Here is a 26867-nt window from a genome sequence, read left to right on the forward strand (position 1 = left end):
CTTATTATCCCAGCAGGGTATCTGACGACTCACTGGGGCATAGTGTTGATCGCCCAGATCTTGTTTTTCCCCTCAGCTGACTACTCAGAACTTGCCTTCTTGACTTGTAGCTACTCTCAGTGGCACAGTGTTGCTGTGATTGTACAATCCCCTCACTTCTGACTACCTACTCATTGTTACCATTGGACTATACGTGTCCAGTCCAAATGGCATTCTGGTGACTTCTCTCTGTAGATCCTTGTGATTTAGATCAGTGAATCAATGTCTTGTTCACTTCTGGCTTGCAAAGCTTGATGCCATCCATGTAGTCAGTATAGCCAGTCTTGTCAGTGATCTGGCTAACTGGGTCCAGGCCCATGCAAAACAGTAGTGGGCACAAAGCCTGCACTTGATATCAACTTTTGCAACTGGCTTGGGGGTGGCCTCTAGTGTTTTTCACCACATCCCCACTGAAACCTTGATGAAGGCTCTTAGGGTCCTGTTGATCTTGTACAATTCTAACCATTTCAGGATATATGTATGAGGCACTGAGTCGTAGTGTATTTTATAGTCTAGCCAAGTAATGCACATGGTTGGTCAGTATGGTCTTACAGTTTTTACTGTTTGGTCTACCAGTAGCTGGTGTTTTCTGGTATCCTTCCCAATTCCTTTCTGTGCCCTGCTCTTGTATTGACCCATGTGCCTATTCATCTTAGCCTGACAGGAGCTTCCACGTTGTGCTAAGGTAAGTTATTGGTCGGTATTTGGATGGGACAGGTTGCTTCTGGGGAGTCTTGGAGATCAGAACTTCAGTTAGCCATTCTTGGTGCATGCCAGTTTTTTGTGAGTATATGGACTACAATGTATCAACTTCATGTGCAGATTTGACCGGGTCTAAAGTCTAAAGTCTGGTATTCCCCAAAAGACTCCTGTCTCAGTGCGATACTGAAAATAGACTTCATGCATCTCTTACTTCTAGGCTGGACTATTGTAATTCATTATTTTCTAAAAGCTTCCTGAAAAGCCTCTCAATTAAAATAGAATGCTGCAGTGAGAGTGGGACTACAAAGAGACAGTATATCTCTCCCTGTAGCGCACTTCACTGTCAAACTGCAGGCTTACTTGGATTTAAAAGTAGAGTGGCTTTAAATCCTTCAGCTCTCAGGCCCTGTAAAGTAGTCTGGCTCAAGCGACAATGAAGGTGCTAGGTGAGCATTTACTGCATGGTTGTTTAACAAATTTAGAAACATGTGAAAACATGTATGTGTTGTTCCATTATTGGCCTACTGACAGGCTGATGTGGGTTCTACAATGAATTTAAAGAGGTGAAAGGGCTATGGTCATACAAATGGAGTCCAGATAGACTCTGAAATGCTGTAAAGCTAAAGTCAATGCCAGTGCTTCTTTTTCAATGGAATAATTCAGCTGGAAGAAACTGATTTTTTTCATAAAGAAGCTAATGATTTCAAAGCCTTTTACTTCCCCTATCTATAGATACATTATGTCGACTAATCAAGCTTTTTTTTTTTTAACCAGAAGGCAAGGAGAAGCCCATCTTGATAAAAATTAGTAATCATGTTCTGAACTTCAATTACTTTTCTTTTTTCTTCAGCAACAGTGTGAAAATCTTTGCTGAATTGGTTTTGCATCACCGACATGAACATCATGTTCATAGATGTTTTAGAAGGTGTGTCCACAAACAAAGATGGATATCTCCAAATTAGTGTAGACAGTTCAGTGTGCTTGTGATCAAACTACACATTCAACCTTTAAATGGTTCTATATTCTTTAAACAACCATGCAGTAAATAATCATCACATCAGGGGGTGCCACATTCTCCCTCCTTTTGTAGGTGGATGCACCACTATACATAAAGTCGAAGTTGAACACATTTCAATCTATGCGCTCGGGCTTACTCTGGGACAAAGCATGAACATGATATGGTCTCAACAAGTTAGCATTACAAAGTTGTTGTTTTGTGTGTGTCTGTGTGTGTTTCTGCTGCAGCGTGGATAGTCAGACAGTTCTGTTCTCACAGTTGTCACATTACAGTACATGGCCCAGCTAACTTTGCTTGAAATAAAGACGCTGCTGTTGGCAACAAAGCTAGAACGTGAAAGCGAGTTCACCCTCACTGAACTGAAGTTTCTCAGTACTCTGGTCATACAAATGATCCATACTAATGAGATTTTTCCAGATTTTCCAGATCTAACTGACCTGCAGTATAGAGTGTGAAGAGTGCTGAAAAACCACTGACATAATTTATAAAATTCACAGGTGATTCATCTGATACCCATCTATCCAGAAGTACTGCGAAAGGTCCTTTTACCTTCTGACCAAAGACCAAGCCATTGGGGCTCAAACCTGTACTCTCCTGACACACTTCTCTAGCAACCAAAAGTAGCCATGGTAAACTTAAAGTCCCTGTTCATTTCTGTGCAAATGCAACACAGACAGACTCATTACAAGGAACCTTGGTTGTGTTGGTGATAAGAAGAGGCTGTGTTATTCTTTATCCACAGCTGCTCAAGGACTTGTGCAAACAGACAGGATTGATACATTTAATCCCAGGTCACTTGCCAAAAATAGAAATCAACTATTGTGTTCTTTACTATCATCGATAATAGGATAGCATGCAACTTGGTACATTACAGTCAAGAGATACTGAGAGGCAGATGTTGATCTGAAAAGCAACTAAACATGTTCAAATAGGATGTTCGCTACAGTATGGGTCAAGTACAACATCAAAGTTAAGACAGGGTGAAAATTTTTGTAAAAGTTGTTCATAAATTCTCTCTCTGATCATGAGAAAACTTTACTACTTCATCAGGGTACTTAGAAATGCAATTTGGACAACTGAATTCCAAGACAGTCCAAGCCCTGTGAGAACTTACATCCACAAGTTTACGCTGCAGCAAAAATAAAGATTTCCCAAAATTTCTTTATGAAGATGAATATGAGAACATGAGTGAGTCGGTCTTAAACCTGGCATCTCTCTAGTACAAAGCTGCTTTCAGTAACAGTAGTAACAAAGCAAACACACTAATAATAACAGGCTAAAACTGTCTAACAATCCTGTAGAAAACAAGTCTCCGTCTGACTGAAATTGCATTTCAAGTCATTTTAAAAAGCTGTCTTCTCTTTTTTTTTGTCTTTTCTCTTATTTTCTGCATGTGCTGATGTGTGTATGCAAGAGTGTGTGTATCTGTGTGCGCTCACAAAGTATCATCTGTCATTATAGGTACAGAAATGACCATGACAGCAATCAGCAACAACAAGCAAACTCTTAACAAGGAGGGCTACAAGTTGACCAGTTTTAACAAGCATAACAATAACAATATGCATCTGATCTCTCTCGCTCTCTCTGTGTGCTGGTTATGTGTTCATGGTACCATTTGCTGAGACTGTCATTACTTATTGATGGTTATTCTATTTAAAATGCAGCATCACAGCAGTAGGTGACACAAATACTGTCATAAACATGCACACAGAAACGCACATTACATACGTTACACATTTCCAGAGTCTGGCTAAAGGAAAAAGCAACAACCACGTTTAGTGTTCTACTCGCTCTTCCTTTCTGCCTTATTGTTGCGTGTGCTTTCAGATTGAAAGATCAAACTCAAACCATTAAAAAAAAGCTGAATGAAAAATCTTTTAATTTGACATTTGATGTCTTCAGAACAATTGTACAAAATTGCATGTTTCAAAAAACATCTACATAATAACTAAGTTAGTTGCATATTATATATTTGAATCCAAATTGAAGTGTGACTTACAAAACACCAGCAAAGTGTCACACATATAAACCAATGAAATTCATTTCACAAATCTCAGTAATAAGGTGACTCAATAAAAATGACTGTAAAACAGTACCTTCTTTAAACATGTCAAATGTGCTATTTTTTATAAACACTGGTCTCTGGTGCAAATGCTTGGAAATACAATTCTTTTCCATTAAAAATGATTCTCGGTGTAACACAGAAATTGGAATAACTCCTGTATGATGTGGTTCAAATGTTGCTAAAAGCAGCACTTATTTTGTCCTCATACAAAGCTGTAGCTCTCTGTGTTAGGGCCAGTCTGTTTCCCATTAAGACAAGTCACGACAAACTTCACTGGCTCAGCTTTCACTGCTCTGAGATCAGTTACAATCTGTGCTTTGTGTGGAAACACAGCTAGCAAGTAAACGAGCTTCAGTAATTTATCATCAGACAGATGAGTTTCATGTTTCTCACCATGCTGACCAACTTGTGAGATGTAGAGAAGATGTAGCGTGAAACTCCTTTAGTACATTAACTAAAGGAGAACAACTCTGACTGATGATGGATGGCAGCTGTGAACATGTCCATAAAATTGGCAAGTTGACCAGTAGAACAGGCTCAGCAGCACTTTATAATTAACATCAATGAGAATGTAATGTAATATGTTAAATCAGCTGTTTTGCCAACACTCCATCTTTATATTACATCAATATTTGAATATCGACAGTTCATCATATCACACACTGCTCAAGCCATTTAACAGTGACGGGGAATATTTTTCTGCACAATAATCATTTTTATATTCATGCAGGACTACAGAAAGGTGAAGATGTCCATGTAGACCGCAGTGCAGACAGGCAGTATAATGCTATGTTTTACAATTAGCATTTCAATTTATCTCGAACTGCTTGAACAAGACGACGGCCCCTCACACCCACCTATTTTGCCTTCTTGTAAAAGTCAGCGTATGCCACTTCTCACTGGACATCCATCTGCTGGGCAAAGAACCCCCAAAACTCATACTCGTCACAAAGCAAGTACGACTAACTCAGTCATCTGCAAGACTTTTTGCAATAACTACCACCTCGGTTCTATATTTACACACCCTCCTTTCTGACAGCCCCCCTCAAGTCCCAGTCTCATTCCCTCCCCACTTGTCACATAATCTTCTAGCTTTATAGAATATAATCACTTGTTTAAATTGAGTCCTATTTACTGACTATTTCCCATTGCCAATGTCAAGTATGGAATTTAACCCTTTCTACCCATAATTGTGTTAGTTTGCATTGTTATATATCCAATCAAACCGAGAGCAAAGTACACTTGCAGATATCGCTGTACTGTTGTATTGTTCACGCTCTTTCATCATGATTTAGTCAAAAGCCTGCAGACGTTTTGCTTAGACAAATGAAGAATGAAATACAGTAATCCAAATGTGAAATAAATGAATGAAGAACAATGTATAGTTCAAACCATGACATAATGAGACTAAACTTAGCAATATTTCTTAAGTGATTTGTTCCACCCAAGTGTAGTTCTTAATACTCAAAATTTAACAACTATATGTGCAGGAGGCAGAAACATTGCTCTGATAGTATACCTGTATATCTCTGTGAGTGATTCTGATTTATATCTGAATTATTTTCTTTTTTAGTACAGTTACCTGCTTGACCATTTGCATAACATTTTTTTTATTCAGACGTTGATCTGGTTTGTATTTTTTGAAATACTGTATTTTGATAGTATTTGATATATAAAGCTAAAATTTTATAGCAAAAATTCTGATTTCTACCATAAATCTTTTTATGCAAATCAGAGCGCAAGCTTGGTTGATCTGAGACAAAATGGCCATTATTTCATTGAGAGGGCAATGATTTGTCCCTGAGACATTATTAAAATGTTTTTCAGTAGTATCAAATCTGATTCACAAATAGTCAAAGGAGCTATCCGAGAAGCTTCTTCCGAGAAGCTTCTTCAGTTCTAAGGTCAAATGGTGGGGAGTCCCAGATATAAACCTAGTGGGAGGTTTATATCTGGGACCCCACAGAGGGGGGATACTCCCTCCCTCTGTGAGGGGATACCATTTGACCTTAGAACTGAAAAAGCTTCTCGGATGAGAGGTGAAACGTCTTCAAGCAACTTAAAGAAGTCCAGACGCTTTTCTTTGCAAGCTCCTTTGACTACGATGACCTGGATGACTGAGAACCTTCACAGACATACTGATTCACAAATACTTGAGCTGTCTGAGCAGAAAGTATCTTGGGAAATGTGCCAGTGGCAGTACCTTAGTACAAATAAATCACACAATTTCATTTTGTGCTAAACTTTGTCAATTAGTTGGCTGGCATTGTAGCTTGCCTGGTGATGGCAAGTGTGTGAATGGGTGGATGACTGGATGTGTAAAGCGCTTTGGGGTCCTTAGGGACTAGTAAAGCGCTATACAAATACAGGCCATTTACCACATGAGGGCTGGTTTTATGAGTTTATGTTACATGTATTAGATTAAATGATATTAGTTTATTTTCTTGCCTCTTTGTTGTAATAATGAACTTTACATTTTCCTGCCACTAGAAACATCCAGTTTGAATTTAGGAGCTGTTGACCAGTTAAGTCTTGTGAAATTACTGTGTATGTGAAATAATTCATTGCTCTTATATTTTATTCTTTCAAGTCAAATTTCTTTTGTTGTTTTTTTTAAAAGTTCAGTTCTACACAAATGGAACATAATTACCGAGGGTAAACATTATGGCACGACAGCCTTCTGAGTCCTAATGAGACACTTGTCTTAGCTCTGCTTTGAGACATAACAAGGCTGCTGTGGGCTCAAATAAACCACTTTCCTAACAATGGCCTTAGACACCGACTGCTTTTGCTGATTGCATTAAAAATGACATTTACACATTATTATTGTTGCTTTTTAGTTGTTTAATTTTTTAATTACTTTGTTTGCTTGGTTTTTTTACTTTCAATTTTGGCTTTGATTGCGCAACACTGGTCAGCCTGTTGTGAAATTTTCAATGGCATCTGCATCTCTGATTTCCTCCGTCCGCTTGATGATGCTTCTTTTTATAACAAATAAGGTCAAACTCTCTTATTGTCCAACATGTGTAATGTCCTTGAACTAAATGCTGTGAATATTCCACCTGTTAGTGATCCTTACAAAAATAAAGAAATAAATGAAACCCAAGTGCCAGTAAGTTTTAAGTCTTAATTCGTCAAGTGAAAAAATTTATTTGGGTGGAGGCTTTGATGTAATATACAAAATTAGCATAAGAACTAGGCCTGGGTGTCATCACTGATTCAATTGGAATTTGACTCAGAAATATTATAATTATGACCATTTATTTTGAATATGCACTGTTGAAAGATCCCTCTAAACCTTGTAAATTAAAAATATTTAATTCCAAATTATTGGACTATTTCTCTTCAGTTGGCTCTTGTGAGACATAATCAGATGTGTAAGCATCAGAGCAGATGCCTTTGTGTCAAAGTAACTGAGAACAGAAAAATATGCAGGAGATTTTTATAACCCCATGAAAAATATTCTGCAGTAGATATAAAACGAAAGAAGGCCATGAATCAACAGATGAACATTACCTGATTATGTTGAAGTTGAAGCAGAGCAGAGTTACGGGGACGTAGCTAAGGGTTTTGCAATTTGGCGTAAATTGCAAAAGCTGAAATTTCTTCTGTATTAAACAGCAGAAATAAGGCCCAAAAAGTTGATTCTGTTCATCTGGACGTAACGTTTTCAGTGGTTTGTCACAGATGTTTAGTGATGTTTACATGCTCTTTGATAGTTTGCTGTTTTAGCTGTTTGGCAGTTGTTGAAAGAGTTTTATGAGCTTTAACCTGAGATTCTGGCGTTTCTGGCAAAATACATCTTTAAGAATCGATTCAGGGTTTAATGAATCAATATCAGTTATATTGATTCATTAGTTATTCAAACTAAAATTGATTTGAATGGGGAAATTGATTTTTTAAAGCTGCCCTTAATTACAATGCAATAATATATTTAATAAGAATCTAGTTTCAAATGAAAGGTTTTCAGTATTTGTTAAAATCTACAGCTTTCTTCTCTTTATATGTTAATAGGAAATGTGAATACTTAATTTGTTTGTGCGTGCACATATAAGTACGTATTTAACCCTTACATATTATTCAAATTGAATTTGACAGCAGTAAAAGTACCATAAATGTCATTGTTCAGACATTTGATGACTTTTCCAAAAGCTGAACCAATATACGCAATAAATATTTTAGATCGCACAGGTGTACAGGTGCTACTAAATTTAGCAAACTGACACTGTTCTGTGTTATATTCGACTTTTTTTCCCTCAAAGTAGTACTTCAATTCATTTCTCGAAAACTTATTCTGACTTGACTCTCAACATAGTATTTTAACTTTAATCACAAAATGATCTTTTTTTTTTGTATTATATTGTGGCCGCAATACTCCTTCGTAGTTACCAACACCAGTGTCATAACAGTAATTAAACAGTAATTAAGGATTAATCATACATTGTTAATGTGAAATAAGCTGTTTTACTTTCGAGATAGATCTGTTGTTTAAAATTCGGGATAGACACTTAGGAATTCTTCACCTGGATCAAAACTGAACAAACCATACTGTGAAGAAATGACATGAAAGTATGCAAGGTTAAAAAAAACTTTAGCTTTACTTTTACTTAAAACTGAAATATAAACAATTCTGCTAAATGCTTTAATTGCTGATTATCATAACACATACAGGGCTGAATACACTGTGTGTGTATTAGCATGTGTGTATTCATTTATTTGCTGTTTGTGTCTCTTGTTTAGCATGTACAGCTGACTTTCACATCATGTGTGTGCACCACTGGGAGCACAGAGAGTTATTGCTGGGATAAATCTAGCCCTCTAATTGGTCAGAAGCTATAACCCCAGCAGGAGGTCCCTCCTCAGGCTACTGCTAATTGGCCACCTGCCTCGACATGTGGAGCATGGTTAGTCCAAACTAGAAGTCGGTCAATGTCAGAGAGTCAACAAGTGTGCATGCTGGTGTTGTATAAAAACAACAATTTTCCATATCTTCATATCTCGTTTATGCAAGAGTGGATTATGTGTCCTTGTTTCTCATGGAATAGAGCAGTGTTCTTTAACAGAGTGCCAAAAATGAAAACCGCTGTTCCTTAATGGTCACTTGAGGCTTATTTCAGTCACTCAACTGATCCTCTCCACTGTGTTTGTGCTGCTGGTGCCTTTGGAACATTTTTAAATGAATTTAGTTAATTATTTAATGAGGTTTAAGTTTGTGCTTCAGTGTCATTGAGCCAAATCCAAATTTGTTTTGTTTTTGTTTTTTACTTTTTTACTTGGCACTAATTAGCAGAAATCTATCTTTACATGTTGCTCCAATATACTTGTCAGTGTTGGGGAGTAACAGAGTACATGTACCACCGTTACGTATTTAAAATACAGAATATAAATAACTGTATTCCGTTACAGTTACCGTTTTAAAAGGTGGTATTCAGAATACAGTTACTTTGTTGAAATAAATGGATTACACAGCGGTCTTTTCCTGTTTCATATGTTAGGCTATGGCTTCTCTATTTTTGGTAATTCCACACTGGTGGAAACCCAAACAAGAGGCTCTAATCTCCGGTCCATGTCACCTATACTTGCAGCTGCATGATGAAAAAATAAAAAATATTTTTAAAAATTATTCACAAATATGATTTAATATGAAGGCAATAGGCAGAGTGTTACTGGTATAGCCCTAAAGAATGTAGCCTCATGAGCAGTGTAGTCCATACTGCAGGGAGAATGGACTGCCATACCCGTTATGTGTCTGTGAGTGAGGGAGGGAGAGAAAGGAGAGAAAGGAAAAGTACAAGTTGTCATTCAGCAGAAATGGGAGCTGGAAGCATGTAAATATAATAATAACCACTGCAGCCAAGAAGAGTGCCTGACGAGCCCAGTTGTAAGTAAGCTATTAAGACTCGACTGTACACCGTGTTCGTGTTTTCCTCCAAAACAATAAGTTCTGTTGGAGCAGCCTTTCAACGCCTCTCTCTGTCCCTCGCTAGCAAAGTTGACCCAGACAACAAAGTAAAGCTAGTTTTCATCTACGAGCCCGACACGAACCCGACGTATTAGTCAGAGGTTCCTTTACTACAGTTTGGAGCCGCAGACCTGTTTTATATACGCGCGGAATAGTTTTCTACACGAGATCGTTGCAAAAAGTGCAGCCTTACCTAATATCCACCCTACTGTTACTAGTGATGGGATTTACTGCTCTTTTTAGAGAACCGGCTCTTTCGACTCCCAACTGGCTCTTCAGGTTGTTTTGTTGCTTTAATTAATTTATTATTAACAACAATATAAAATTATGCACAAAAGGAATTACTAATGTAAAAAAAAGTGGTTTTATTTATATATGTTTATATATAAATATATACGGCGGCCCCTAGAGACAAATCACGTACAAACTCCAAAACACATTTCTAGCGTTAACTGAACTTCCAAAACAGAGCTACCTAGATCACTTAAATTACACAATTGAAAGCATATGTGTATTGTTTCTGTATTTATACACAAGCACTCATACATATATATAATAAAATAATAAAAAAAATCTTCATTTACCTGTTACTACCACACACCAAATCCAGTCATTGGTACTTCCTGGCTTGTGTAGCCACTAGGTAACACAAGCTGCTCAACACTGCCCCCTAGCATCCTGGAGGACTTCTGTTGTGTTTTGTATGTGCTTTGGAGTTTGTACGTTCTTTGTCTCCAGGGGCCACCGTAAATATGCTTTTATTTATTCACTCCACATAAAATGTAATAAATAAATCATATAATACAAAAACCAACTATTTACATTTTAACTTTTAACTATTAAATTTTTCAGCTTCTTAAACAAATTTAAACAAATTTAAAGTGAAACAACACAAATCACTGCAAACCACAACACAATTAAATATAAATTAAAATATGAAAACAAAAAGAAGATGCACATTCTCTGTCATATGGGCCTGCATGAATAAACTTTCTGAATCTTTTATCATCTGCAACTGAAAATAGTTGCGGATGATTACTATACCTTTCTAATGTGACGTTGTTGTCCGTGGCTCTCTCTCTCTCCCTCCCGCTCTGTTCCTGTGCTACTGCGAGTGTAACTACCGCCCCTCCCCCCTCTTCCCAGTGCAAAGCACACGGCTGGTGTGCGGAGTGAAGTGGAAAAAAGTGCAAGAGAGAGGGTGAGAGACAGAAAAAAAAACCCATGGCTCGCATCGTTCACTTCAAAGATCCGGCTCTAAGAGCCGTTTCATTTGTGACCGACACATCACTAACTGTTACTCATTTTATATTAAGATTTAAACATCTACTTGCTATTGGTATGGTGAGTAACTTCAAGTAATAGTAATAAATCACACAGCAATAGTACATTCATGTAGTTGTAAAAAGCGTGATAATATATTAAGTAATCCAAAGTATTCAGAATATGTTACTCTCATTGAGTAACGTAACGGAATACATTACAAAATACATTTTGGGGCATGTAATCTGTAATCTGTATTAGAGCAGGGTGATATGACCAAAAAAATTTATCACGATATATATTTGAAAATTTGCAATAACGATATAACTGACGATATAATTGACACTAGACAAAATACTTTACAACTCCACAACTTTATTAGTGCAAAAAAAAAAATCAATGTATTTTCACTTAAACAAGCAGCTGTTTTTATCTGCATTAAAGTTGTATAAAAATTTAACAATGCAAATGCAAATTCCTGTCGGACAGTTTAACCAAAAGGCATTTCCAGTGGAAACTGGCCGACATATCCTCAGCATAACCATGTATAATATCCACAACACGTAAAAAGAGGTGATACACACACAATACGGTAATATTATGCTGAAGCACAGTACGTATCACTTTTTTTCGAGTGCCGTGTACATAAAATTCGAGGTCAGTAAACACAACCAGAGTTCATACATAAGGCACACGGGATTATAAGGGGCTCTGTCGACTTTTCGAAAAATCAAAGGATTGATTTTAAGTGTGCCGTATTTACCAAAAAACACACGACAGCCCGCTAGCATGCGCTACCAAAAATAGTGCTTTGTTGTGTATCTGACGGACAAAAGCTAAACCAGTTCCACACCACTGAAGTAGCAGCATTTTTACAAACCAGTTCTGGTTCATCGTTTCATCCAACGATCCTTCTCGTTCTCCGTCGCCGCCATGCTTTTTCCGCCGTATGCGTATGTAAACAAAGGCACTGCGCATGCATGTTTTACCCATATTCTATCACAATATTTCATTTTCTTATCGTTGCCCGACATTATACCGGTATTACCGTGAACGGTATGATATAAAAGTAATCTTCCCAACACTGCTTATTGTAGCTGGTAACTTAGCACTCCATGCTCTTGTCGAAATGCAATCAAATCTAGTTTAAAATTTTAAAAAGATAAACACGGTGGCATCAACCACCTTGTATAAAAAAAAGAAATGTGAGCACATTTTGGCTGTGATTGAAGATGTTACTTCAGTGTAATACAATTTGTTTTGTTTCTGGGAGAAGCCTTTTATGTGCATGGAATATTTTTGAATATTATTTTAGAGATTAATTATTATTTGTAATGAATAATTAATAATAAACTGCTTAATTGTAGTAACTTATTTATTGATTTGTTTATTCATTTATGAATTATCTGGAACAAACTAGTATGGTTTGGTGTCATACACTCTACTGACAAAAGCAAATGAGCCACCCTTTTATGATATATGCGACACAACACTGAAATGAAGTTTGATGCTTTTAAGAGAAGCTATTTAATCAGATTGATATCGTAGGGTGAGAAAGTTGTATATACTCCCTGATCCAATTACTTATTTACTGCAGTCTAATCAGTTAACAAAATGCCATTCTCAACATCCCACAGAGAAGCTAATAAAACCTAATCAATCATTTTCCATGACTTCATTAAGCATTAATGAATGTTTAAACTGGTGCATCTCAAGGTTCAAGTCTGTTTTTCTGCATCTGTGTGGTGGTCATACATATGTGTGTGATACATATAGGTGAGAGAAAATATGGTTGACAGAATAGTATGTATGCCCTGTTGAACACTGATAGTGAGAACGACATAGAACAAGTATAACATTTGGCTGGTTTGGGCTGCATATAAAGGTTTGTGTGCACTGAACTCAGACCAGTGCCTGCAGTCAATTAGTGGTATAATGATTTAATCAATGTACTCTCCGTTAGCATTGTCATAACTTCTAAGGCTATTCATGATACCATGAAGTTAAGTGTGTGTGAGAGCCTGTTTTGGTTTTTCAGTGATCATTTATATGAGCGGTGTGTGGGAGATTTATAGGTCTTTGATGAAGTGAAGCAAATAAAGCAGATCAATGGACTGACTTGTTACATGTTAAATATAGGAGAAAATGACCTGATTAGACATCATGCTGTGTTATAGCTTAGGAAGTGGGTATCTTACTAAAAATATTAATGTACATTAGTATTAAATTATAAAATGCACGTATAACAATAATAATCATATTTAAACATTAAAATATTCTAATTAAAAATGTAAACATTGTCTCTGTAGGTTTTTATTACTCCTGCACAAAGTAAACATTATTCTAATCACTCTATCTGCTGGAGAAACTGTGAGCCCCAAAGAATAAAACACTTCCACTTGTTTTGGTCTTGCCCATTGATCAACACTTTTTGGGTATCGATTCATTCTGAATTACAGATCATTTTTAGTATGCAACTTCCCTTTAATTGGGATGAACTTTTGTTTGGATATTTATACTCAGTGAATGTTGATAAAACGTCCAAGCTGTTGTATGGTATTTTGAGTCTGGCTGCCCGTAAGACTATTACCAAGAAATGGCTCAGTGTGAAAATTCCATCACTAAATGACTGGTATGAGATTGTTTATGGGATGTTTAAAATGGAAAGAATTACCTTCATTAATAGACTCCAATATGACATATTTAGTGATATTTGGGATAAATGGAAACATTACATTTTGTCAAGGAGACCTGATTTTGTTTGAATCTCTGTAATTATGTATGCCATATTTCTGAATTGTTATGTGTATACAGTCAGTATGTATGAGTGTATATATATGCTTTTATGTGTGTATGTATGTATATATGTATGTATATATGTGTGTGTATATGTATGTGTGTGTGTGTGTGTGCATATACACACTAGATGGTACACCCGTTTGTTTATTTTTGATTATTTCTTTATTTTGGTTTGTGTTGTTATAGGTTGTTTATTAAAAAATAAAATAGAAAAAAAAATAAAAACGTAAACATAATTGTTGTTTTTTTTATAATTGCCAATACTATTTTTTAGGACACCTTGAATGAGAAATGTGGTAGTGTTCACACAAGTGTTAATGTAAAAAGTTGTACGAACAGGTGACAACCACATACAAATTGGCTACACGGTGCCCAATTACCAAGACTACGTGATGTAACCCCTGAAAATCTACTAGGTACTGTAAATGCAGCATTATGTACAATCCCTACTGTGACCTGGAACATACCAGATGATCTACACCAGGGGTGGGGAACTCCAGACCTCAAGGGCCGGTGTCCTGCACGTTTTAGATGTGTCCTTGACCCAACACAGCTGATTTAAATGGCTAAATGACCTCCTCAACATGTCTTGAAGTTCTCCAGAGGCCTGATAATGAACTAATCATTTAATTCAGGTATGTGGACCCAGGGTGAGATCTAAAACCTGCAGAACACCAGCATTTAGGCCTAGATTGAGACCAGACTGACCAACCTGTTCACCACCTGGATTTACTACGGAAAAGCATAGGGCACAATGCCTAACACATGGATCCTGGAATGCCTAGAACTGTACAAGATCAACAAGACCCTACAAGTCTTCATCAGGAATTTGAATGTGGAAAACACCAGATTTAAGATTCAAGCGAAAAGCACAATTGCCATCAAGTGTGGGATTTACCAAGGACATGCTTAGTCCTCATTGCTGTTCTGCATAGACCTGAACACCCTCAGTCATATCATTAACACAACTGGCTACATATCCCAAGTATGGAAAGGACTGATATAGAAATGGAAGATCTGGATGGATGACTTCAAGAAGAATGCCAGGAGTAAAATAAATATCAGTTCACTAATCCACACCTCTAATAACCACAGCAAGGGCTGTAGTTATTTTGTTTGAAAGTTGTGTTTTGATCGTGCCCTGTGGATTTTTGAAACTTGGCCATCAATTTCTGGAGCAAAGACTACTCAAATTGTTAGAACTTTTGGTACAACCCTGTCTGGATTACGACTTTGATACAGGATATTGGACTGGACTAACGGAGTTAACGAGGTAATTGCAGGCTAGCCAACACGTTACCAGGCTAACAGCTGACTGAGGAATGACTGACTGAACCTGCTACCAAGGTAACCAGATAAAATGGTGCCGAAGAGGACACCGACAGCTGAGGAAGTCGAGGATATTAAAAAGTCTCTTGACTTCATAATGGAGGAAATTTCCACTATCAGGTTGCAGCAGAAAAATATCATTGAATTTGTGGAGGAGGTAAAGCTCCTCCGCATCCAAAATGCCGAAAAAGATAAAAAGATTGCATACCTGGAAAGTAAGGTCGCTGACCTGGAACAATATTCTAGGATAAAGACGTCATCATCACGTGGCTCCATATTAAACCTCGGTCATATGCTCAGGCGGTGATCGCTGACAGCTGCGATCCAAAAGGATTGACCTGGACTGTAACTCTGTCGAAGCATGCCACCCTCTTCCCAGGAGGAACGGCAACAAACCGGCTATTATATTAAGGTTTGTAAATCGAAAGCAAAAGATTACGCTGCTGAAACAAGGAAGAAAATTAAAAGAATCTAATGTCTTTATCAATGAACATCTAGCCAAACACAACGCTGAAATAGTAAAAAAAAGCGCAACACCTTAAGAAGCTGGGAAAAATCCAAAGCACTTGGACGACAAACTATAAAATATTCATTAAACTAAACGGATCACCAGAGGAAGCCAAAGTTCTGACCATTAAAAACATGGCGGATCTCGAAAAATATCAGTGAGCAACACGATCAGGACGGCAAACAAGGTAACAGACAACCACACACTCACTTATGACACACACTGGAAGGAAGAACTCAGATACATCTGGAAGAAACAGCTGCATCAGTCAGACAGTTGCAGAATTTGATCAATTGGAACTGAAAACATTTATGGATCACAATACACAGGACTTGGAATATGAAATAGATCCAGACAACAACTTCTTTTCATCTAACAATAACAATTGCTGCTACTATACAAATAAAGACTACAATCAGAGGATTAAAACTGAGAATAAATGATCAATTATCCACTTTAACTGAAGAAGTCTCTATGCTAATTTTAATCATATCAAAGAATATCTTAACCAGTTTTCACATCCATTTAGTGTCATTGCCTTATCAGAAACTTGGATCAATATGGGGAAAGAAACAGACTTTGAACTGGAGGGTTATGAATTCACATTTATAACTAGGCGAAACAAAGGAGGAGGACGAGTGGCCTTGTATGTGGACAAATCCTTGAAATTTAATGTGGTGGAAAAGATGACGATGGTTACTGATAATGTACTAGAATGTATTACAGTTGAAATTTGTAAAGAAAAAAGTAAAAATGTAATCATTAGCTGTATATACAGAGCTCCAGGTAGTAGTAGTGAGACATTTAAAGACTGGATAAAAGAAACATTTATTGACATAGCTCACAAAAAAGTTTTCATTTGTGGAGACTTCAACATTGATTTGCTAAACCCAAATAAACATATAACCACTGAGGAATTTATAAACACAATGCACTGTATGAACCTATTCCCTAAAATTACCAGGATCTCATCACATTGTGCAACTCTCATAGACAAGATTTTTACAAATGACATTGAAAATAAGACTGTAAGTGGACTCCTGATTAATGACATAAGTGACCATCTTCCAATTTTTACAATCTATGATTGGAATTACAAGATCAATAAAATGGACAGTAAAAAAAGAGTACAGACGAGTAAGAACAGAAGAAAGAATGAATGCATTTAAAAAAGATTTACTGAAAGAGAACTGGGGTGAAGAATATCAGGAACAGGACATTAATAGTGCATGTAATGAATTCCTTAGAATATTTACATTACTGTACAATACCAACTGTCCAATAAAGCAATATAGTAGGAAACATAAATATATGGACTGTCCATGGATAACAAAAGGTCTGCAAAATGCTCTATACAGAGAGTTCTTAAGAACGAGAACTAAAGATGCTGAAATCAGATTCAAAAGATTTAAAAATAGGTTAACTAATATACTTAGATTTAGTAAAAAGGAATATTATATGAAGCAATTAGATATAAATAGAAATAATAATAAAAGATTATGGGAAGTACTGAACAGTGTTATAAAACGTGGGACTGGACAAAAGAACTATCCCAAGTATTTCATTTGTAATGACCATGAAGAATACAACATGGATGTTGTGGCAAATAGTCTCAATGAATTATTTATAACCGCTGGACCAAATTTAGCAAGAACAATCACTGATCCTGGGAAAGCACAGGAAAAACCGGATACAATGATAGACAGAAATCCATATTCTATGTTTCTCACAGCCATTGATGAAAATGAAGTTTTTGAGATTGTTAAAAAATGTAAAATTCAGAAATCTTTGGATTGTAATGATATTGATGTGATAGTGGTTAAAATAGTCATTGAGGCTATTATAAAACCGTTTACATACATCTGTAATTTATCATTTCAAACTGGTCGATTTATTGGAGGATATGACTAATGAAATAAGTAAAGTAAAGTTCTGGCTTGATAAAAATAAATTATCATTAAATTTGAATAAATCTAAACTTATGTTATTTGGAAATAGTCGTTTAAATACAAATGCAAAGATTCAAATAAATGGTGTTGATATTGAAAGAGTCAGTGAAAATAAGTTTCTGGGGGTAATAATAGATGAAAAACTTAACTGGAGAGCTCACGTAAGATATATTCATTCCAAAGTATCACGTAGCATTGCAATGCTAAACAAGGCAAAACAGGTATTAGACAAACATCACTTCATATTCTCTACTTTTCACTGGTTTCACCATACTTAAGCTATTGTGCAGAGGTCTGGGGCAACAACTATAAAACCACATTACATTCACTTTTTACTCTTCAAAAAAAAAACCAAACAATTCGAATCATCCACAATGCAGGTTATAGGGAACACACAAACTCACTATTTTTGCAGTCTGAAATATTGAAAATTGACGATCTAGTGAAATTCCAAACAGCACAAATTCTATTCAAAGCAAAAACTACCAGGTAATATTCAGAGTATGTTTTTTTTGAAAGAAGGAAGTTATAATTAAAGGGGTTTTTGTAACTTCAAAACAGGGAAGGTACGTACTACAAGAAAAGGCTTTTGTGTTTCTGTGCATGGAGTGAAACTGTACAACAGTCTGAATATGGAATTAAAGCAATGTCCAAACATAAAACTGTTCAAAAAGAGTTATAAAAATATGATCTTCTCGAACTATAAAGAAAAGGAAAATATTGAAATTAAGTGAATGTCTTTATTTAAAAAAAAAAATGATGTGATATTATAGTATATCAGAAATCTGTTCACTATTTACAAATTATATCAGTAAGGAAGCTGACTAAATATTAACTGATAATTTATGGCAAAGGGGTGGGATTAAATAAGTGTGTACTTCTTCCCTTTCAACGTGTAAATTAATCAGTACAGTTTTTTGTATGTATTTTGTATAATATTTCTTTTCTCTCTTATTTTCTTTTCTAAATGTACCTGTATATTGTTCACATGTTGAAATAAATTACCAATCAAATCAATCAATCAATCAAAGGGCATTGCAATGTTATCAGTCAGAACTGAGGGGACTGTACTACCAGAAGGAAACATTGCAGACACGGAACATAATTACAAGTACAAAGCAAATGGGACTCATGAAGAAGCTGCTAGTAAAGCTGCAGAAACCAAATATGAGTAGAGGGTAGGGCTGCCACAATTAGTCGACTAGTCATGACTATCAAAATCGTCAACGACTAATTTAACAGTTGATGCGTCGTTTGAAGTTTTATAAGATCCCAAAAGACGCAGGAATAAGTAGTAGGATTTAACAGTGTAATAACGGACTGAAACAGAAGATGGCAGCACTGCATGTACAAGGATGCCAGCTGCCGTTAAACCCCGAAGAAGAAGAAGCTGTGTCCCAGAATTCATAGCGCAGCCCATCGCAGCCCTGCTCAGTTTCCAACAATGGCGGCAGCTATTTAGTTTTAATATTACTCTTATTATTCTTTCTGGGTCACAAAATAAACGTTTAACATATGTTCAGGCGAGAATGTAGCTGTGTAAACCTCAAATATCTGCTCAGTTTATCAAGACACCACATATTTTCAAAAGCGCTCCGACGTTTTCAGAGACGTCTGTTAGCCACTAGCTCGATAGCTAGCCGGGGGCAAGGCTCACTAGAACTGGTGAGAACGCCGGACTCCCAGCAAATCGTTTTCAAACCCACCGCCATCTTTTGCTACTCAGGTTAAACATGATATATAAGTCACTTAGATAACTTAAAAATGTTATTGTTTGGCTTTTTTCAGTTTTTTATTTGTTCCTGAGTAAATCGGTTTGGCTGAAATTAAAGTTAGCCCTAAGCAAGCCCTTAACATATGATCAATTATGGCTGGGGTCTACCACACGAGGCAAGACCCCAGGTCTAGGCTGTGTAAAGATGACCCTGAGGCAATCCAACACATAACAGCAGGGTGCAAAATGCTAGCAATCAGGGCATACATGGAATGCCATAACCAAGTGGCTGCCATAAGTGGTTGGCAGCTGAGCTGAGCCAAAAATAAACTGGAAATCCCAAAGTCAGAATGAGATTTACCCACTAGGTTTTTAAACAATGACCAATAGAAGATCAGGTGGGACATCTAGATACGCTGCTAATGGATATGCTGGTGATGGCTAAACAAGTGGACATAGCAGTGGTGATCAAGTAGAGGAAGAAGGCCATAGTGAGAGATGTAGCTATACCGAGTGATAGCAACATCGGGAAGAAGGAATGCAAGAAGCTGGAGCAATACCAAGGGTTGAGAAAGGAGCTCGAAAAGATATGGAGGTGGAAGGCAACAGTGTTCCTCGTACTAATCTGAGCACTCAGGGTAGTTACCCCCAAACTGAGTGAGTAGCTCCAGCAGATATTAGGAACAGCATCTAAGATATCCCTGCCACAAACCTGACACAGTTTCACCATGAACTCCTTGTGTGTCACAGGCTGCACATGTCACGATACAAGATGAATGAATTTGTTGTTGCAATGTCCAAGACATGCAGCAACATGGTGCTTTACCAATGAGCTGGCCTGACAGATCAACCCCACCCATATTTTTATTGTATGCCATGATTGGTGTGGGACAGGGGATCTCTCTCATAGCCCAGTGGCCATCTCCATCCTGCACCTTTCTCTTCCTTCATTGTCTCATTTTGGTCGAGCAGGTAAGGGGGGTCGACCACCCGGTCGTGTACATCACCCAGAAGCTGACCGACCAAGAAACACAGTACAGCACCCTGGCCTCAGTCGGGTGGTGGGGGTGTTTGGCAGGGCTGTTGACTCTGGCTCTGCTGCAGTGGAGGGGTAGTCCAGTGGGCTCAAGGGGCAGTGCCAGGAAGACTGATGGGGCAGGTGAGGGTGATGTGCTGATAAGGTCTCCTTCCTTTTAGTGACGCTGAGGACCGGAGATGAGAGAGAGGAATGTGGAGTGGGGAAGCAGCTGGAAAGTTGACTGACTTGCCAAGACATCGCTGCCAAACCAAGAAACAATGTTATTATATACATATACATAAATAACAACCCTGAAAACTGTCACCTGAATGTTCCTTGGGGTCCCAATCATTTCACAAGGACATACAGTATACTGCTCAAAACTGGCTCCAATATTCCTCACAAGTAACACCTTTAAGACTAAGTATCTGATTAGGCAACATATCTCTGACATTTTTAGGACCGAGTACAATAATCGCAGTTTTGTCTGAGAAAATTGGAGGTCAATAAAGATTTTCTGTCTTTAAGAATGCCTGTAGTTTAAATAATTGATTTTGTTAGCGTCATGAAAAAAAACCCAATGGATATTAACTACATAGCAATGAAAATGTATGCAATGTTTTCTAATAGTGTCTAGGAAAAGTATGTACTGGTCCCAGCACAAAACTCTATAGCTCTTTGTCTTGATGCATGCTCAATCATCCTGGTATGTAAATCTCCAAAAGGTGATTCTGTTCATCTAGACGTAGCGTTTTCAATGGGAGAAACGTTTCATAACTCATCCAAGTGACTTCTCCAGTCTCAGCTGACTGCAGGTTTCTCCATTCTTATAAACAGTACATTTGCATAATGACTGAAATTAGCACCACTGGGCTGGGAGGTCAGTTCCTTGATCATTAATATGCAAAATCTCATGATTATTGATCAACAACCACTGATCAGTGCTTGTGTATTACAATAGATTCCACAGCAGAAATGTATTCAAGATTTTTTGTAATAATTCTGTCCAGCTTTAAAGAATAAATAACTAAAATAAAAAATCCTAATTTATAATAATACAATATTTTGGGAAGAATAGATTTTAAGAACAGATTATTGTAGGGTCTCGATCGTATAATATAAAGTACCTGCTGGTGGGAATTGGTGCGATTTAAATAAAATTGAATTGAACTGAATTATTATTAGATCATTATTTATTATTTTGACTGTTACAACACAAAAGCAGCATTTATGAATATAACAACCTACATCTTCAAAAAAGAACTGAACTGAACTCAGCGCGTCAGAGCTACTGTGGTGAAGACATGGACAGCTTCAAAGTAACATGGCTGCGGTGCCAGCCTGACCGAAAGAACCCCCAGCCCTTCACAGCATCAAAACCCCCCCACATCAGTATCAAAATGTCAAGTGTCATTATGCTGCTCTATTTCTAATTTATTTCCAAGTCATTAACTTAAATGCCAGGCTGTAACATGTATGTGTGTATATGTGTGTAAGTTACATGGACGCCATACTTTCCAAACTGACTGAGTATCTCCTACCATCTCTCATCTTTATCATCAAATGTCGTAAGAAAAATAAGAAAAACAGCGATTAGTCCAATAACAGTTTCATTCAGTGTGTTCCCATATACACCACTGTCAAGGTTTTGCATACACAACAGAAATACAATCTGTGGTACACTATGTAAGCATCTTAATATGTTTATAAAGCATATTTATTTTAAACTATAGTTGTTTAAATAAATCTGTAAATTAATAGATAAATAATATGTGTGGGAACATCCTGGGACATCAAACGCAGCGTTTCTGCCTCCTCAAATTTGACAATTTGTGTTATGTGCCTATGACCACTGAACTGAAAGTAAATATCACTTCAAAATAACATTTCAAAATAGTTGTCAAGGCTTCCAGCCAGATTTTGATCAAATCTAGACTTTGATGATGCTTTCAATCTGTTATACAGTGGCAACATTGTGATTTTCATTGATATTTAATTCAGTTTCAATTCAGTTCAGTGTTATTTGTTGATATGTATTGCTGCATCAGTGAAAAATGTATAAAATACCTTACTAGATTACAAAAGTTTTGAATTAAGGTGTTGCATGAATTAATAAAGTTTTATGTAAAACCCAAGTTAGACCATTAAAGCCAAGTTGTGCAGGTGTGAAGGACAACTGAGATTAAAAGCCTCCCTTTTGGTCACATTTCTCTCTGGTTTACTAAAATTGAATATCCTTCATTTCTGTCCTCTTACCATCCATTTCTGTCTTTATTGTTTTAATGAACATCTCTTTATTCTTTTCTCTTTCAACATCCAGGCAAGGTGGATTAAGCCAACAAGCCCAGGATGGTTTAATTTTGTCCTTCTATTCTTTTTCTTCTTCTTTAAATCGTTTCCTCTTTCTTTTTGTCTGTATGCAGGAAGCTCCACCCTTAAACCTCGGGCTGGTATAGAGGAATTACCCGTCTTTCACTCCCCAAATTTATCATCCCAGGACAACGTGGGATTACACTGGTCATTCATACTGACATAAAGGCTATTGCATATATCAAATCCAAAACATATAATGATTCTGGAAATATAAGGCATAATTTTAACTGCCTCAATAAGCCTAATCTAATTTCTCTTTATGCCATTCCACTCTCACTAGTCCTCTGTTCAGGTTCAGCCAAGTGAATTAAAAGTTAACTCGCTAGATTTTTGCTGCTTTGCATTAAAAAGAATCAGACAACTTGCGAGTTGATCCAAGTGAAAACAAAAGCCTTTTTTACACAATCCAAGTGGAGAAGGAATAAAACATCTTGACACTCTTTATGCTGGTCCATGGTATTTTCTGTCTTTGAACTTATGTTTGAAGATACAATGCTAAATGTCCGGATGTGGTCAAATCTCAAAAATTTTAAAGAAACCTTCCAAAAAAAATCATGATCCATGTCTGATTTGACTCAAAAGGTTAACTCAAAGGTAAGGTAAATCTTACCAGTGGTAAAAATCCATCCATAACTTCTCAAGTAATCCTGCTGAAAAACAAATGAGGCACACAGGCAATTGAAACTAATCACACAAGCTCCTTGGCATTATAGGTTTAAAAAGCACAACAAAGGAGTATTTTACTGCACTAATTTGCTGTTTGAACCATGAATGGATCTTCAAACCCCAATGAAGACAGATGGGAATGTGTTTGTGGTTTCACACAGACACGTGTGAAAAAGAACAAAGCACAGCACAAGGCTGTGGAAACAGTAAAGGGAAAGAGAGATCACAAGTATTGATTTTTTTTACTTTTAGTATAGGTGAGAAGGTAGGCAGGGATTTACAAGGTGGGGAGAGACAGCAAGTGAGAAAATGTTGTTAGAAAACAATGAACACACAGAGATCCAGCAGTAGGGCTTGCTGTGGGGTACAACAGTGACAGCTGAATTATGGATTTCTGAATTGTAGAGGACAGAGTGGAGGAGCGAGAGTCAGCTGGGCTTAGCTTTACCACTGCATTGTCAAACTGACATACTACACACACTCTAGAATCCCAGTACTGTGTGTGTGTGTGTGTGTGTGTGTGTGTGTGTGTGTGTGTGTGTGTGTGTGTGTGTGGACACAGGACCAAGAGCTGTAGCTTTTGCAATTGTAGTGAAATTATGATGATAATTCATAAAGATTGTTTGATGTTTCTTAATGAATTGCAGGGACGTTCTTGCTCTCTGTCATGCTGAAAATACAATAACCTGTACAATAAGCAGTGTTGGGAAGGTTACTTTTAAAATGTATTCCATTACAGATTACAGAATACACGCCCCAAAATGTATTCTGTAACGTATTCCGTTACGTTACTCAATGAGAGTAACGTATTCTGAATACTTTGGATTACTTAATATATTATCATGCTGTTTACAACTACATGAATGTACTATTGCTGTGATTTATTACTGTTACTGAAGGTCCGCGGCTCCAAACCCGTAGTAAAGGGACCTCTGACTAATATGGCGGGTTCGTGTCGGGCTCGTAGCCGAAAATAGCTTTACTTTGTTGTCTGGGTCAACTTTGCTTGTTGAAAGGCTGCTCCAACAGAACTTATTGTTTCAGAGGAAAACACGAACACGGTGTACAGTCGAGTCTTAATAGCTTACTTACAACTGGGCTCGTCAGGCTCTCTTCTTGGCTGCAGTGGTTATTATTATATTTACATGCTTCCAGCTCCCATTTTTGCTCGATGACAGCTCGTACTTTTCCTTTCTCTCCCTCCCTCGCTCACAGACACATAACAGGTATGGCAGTCCATTCTCCCTGCAGCACGGACTACACTGCCTATGAAGCTACATTCTGCATTCTGCCTATTAGCTTAGCACAACAACAACAACAACAGGCGCTCTCTCACCAAGGAAACACGCAGAGAGAGAGCGTCACCCTGTAACCATGGCAACCGTAACGCTGCCGTCTGGAACAACAGAACGTAGCTGTCAAACAAAACCCAAACAGGCCTGACCCGCCACAATATGAAACAGGGAAGTACCGCCGTGTAATCCATTTATTTCAACAAAGTAACTGTATTCTAAATACCACCTTTTTAAACGGTAACTGTAACGGAATACAGTTACTCATATTTTATATTTTAAATACGTAACGGCGGTACATGTATTCCGTTACTCCCCAACACTGACTATGAGTGATGTTTTATACAAACTATACACTTTGACAACCCAGCAAAACATTTCAGTTGATAAGCTAAGGTGGAAATGCTAAAGCTTATCAATAGTTTTAATGTAAGTAAAATGCATTAATAATAGGCTTGTCATAAAAGCTGGGCTTGAAATACCCAAAATGTGTTTCACACCACCATTCTGTATTGAATCATATCTGTTATTAATCTCTGTCTCTCTTCCACAGCATGTCTTTATCCTGTCTTCCTTCTCTCACCCCAACCGGTCGCAGCAGATGGCCCCGCCCCTCCCTGAGCCTGGTTCTGCCGGAGGTTTCTTCCTGTTAAAAGGGAGTTTTTCCTTCCCACTGTTGCCAAAGTGCTTGCTCATAGGGGGTTTTCCTCTGTATCTATGAAGCGCCTTGAGGCAACTTTTGTTGTGATTTGGCGCTATATAAATAAAATTGAATTGAATTGAATCAATATTATTAAAGCAGCCTAATCTTCATAGCTGGGAGCAAATTATCCAAAGTTCCAATTCATATTAAAGCACGTATTGCCAAAAGTATTAGCTTGTCTACCTTCACACATATATGTCCTTAAATGATATCCCATTCTTAACCCACAGGGTTTAATATGATGTCAGCACACCCTTAGCAACTATAACAGCTTCTGGGAAGGTTTTCCACAAGCTTTAGGAGTGTGATTATGGGAAGTTATGAACATTCTTCCAAAAGTGCATTTATGAGATCACACGCTGATGTTGGATGAGAAGGCCTGACTGTCTCTGCTTTAATTCACCTCAAAGGTGTTTTGCTGGGTAGACGTTGGGTAGACGTTGGGATGACATTAAGGACGGCTGAAGAAGTCACTTGGATGAGTGATGAAAACGCTACGTCCAGATGAACAGAATCAACCTCATGGGATTTTCTTACCTGGATGATTGAGCATGCATCAAGACTCTTGAGATTGAGAAATGAAACCACCCCATGAAGCTGTACAAGCTGTAATTATAGAAAAAGAGCTTTCCAACATGTTCTACCAAAAAGTTTAAAAATCACCCAAAATTACATTTCTTTGTCTTTGGCCTTGGATTTAGTCACTAATCAAGTCAAGTAGAGTTTTATTGTCAACCCAGCAATATACACTTGAGTATACAGTGGGACAAAAAATCGTCCACCTGGATCAAAGGTGCAAACTGTAAAAATAAAATGACAAAATAAAAATGAAAAAAATTCAAATATGTATATAAACTTAGACATCTACATATTTAATTTCAGTAATGCTTGGGTAGATCGTAGGATGAAAAAGATACATGTGTTTCTTTGAAGGACAGTCTATAGATTTTTTTCTATCCAAACAAAACCATAAACAAACATATTTCCCAAATCACATCAACTATTTCCTCATCACGATGGACCACAAGCAAGAAAAGTCTCATAACAAGTGTTTAAAACTGTCCTAACAAGGACAAGGTTAGAAGTTGGTGGCTGGGGAAATTGCCTTTGAAGGCAATTAAAGGTAATATTATTGTAAAAATGTGTTACGGTGCAGAACATGTGTGTTTAAATTTGCTTCAACCAGTTTATTTCCATCCATAGGCTAGTGTTGGATTTTCATCGACTGTTAAATCTGACAGAATTGTATGTGTGTGTGTGTGTGTGTGTGTGCGCGCGTGTGTATACACCTGCTTATGTGGCAGCGTGTGTGCACTCCAGCAGCAGGATACCAGTCTAAGTAGCCTGGGGATAAAGTGTGCAAGAGGAGATAAGGATAGCACACAACCATGATAACAGATATTATGCCTTTACCTTTAAACACACCACTGAACACCATGGAATCTGGCAAAGTACACAATAAAACAC

General features: G+C 37.3%; 1 protein-coding gene across 5 annotated transcripts in view; it reads right to left on the reverse strand.

The window, feature by feature from the left end:
- tenm3 (teneurin transmembrane protein 3) overlaps nucleotides 1-26867 on the reverse strand; it is a 796285-nt gene that overhangs the window by 572734 nt on the left and 196684 nt on the right. The gene's annotated exons all lie outside the window — the stretch shown is intronic.

Source organism: Neolamprologus multifasciatus, chromosome 6 (assembly GCF_963576455.1).
Source record: "Neolamprologus multifasciatus chromosome 6, fNeoMul1.2, whole genome shotgun sequence".
NCBI classification, from domain to species: Eukaryota; Metazoa; Chordata; class Actinopteri; order Cichliformes; family Cichlidae; genus Neolamprologus; species Neolamprologus multifasciatus.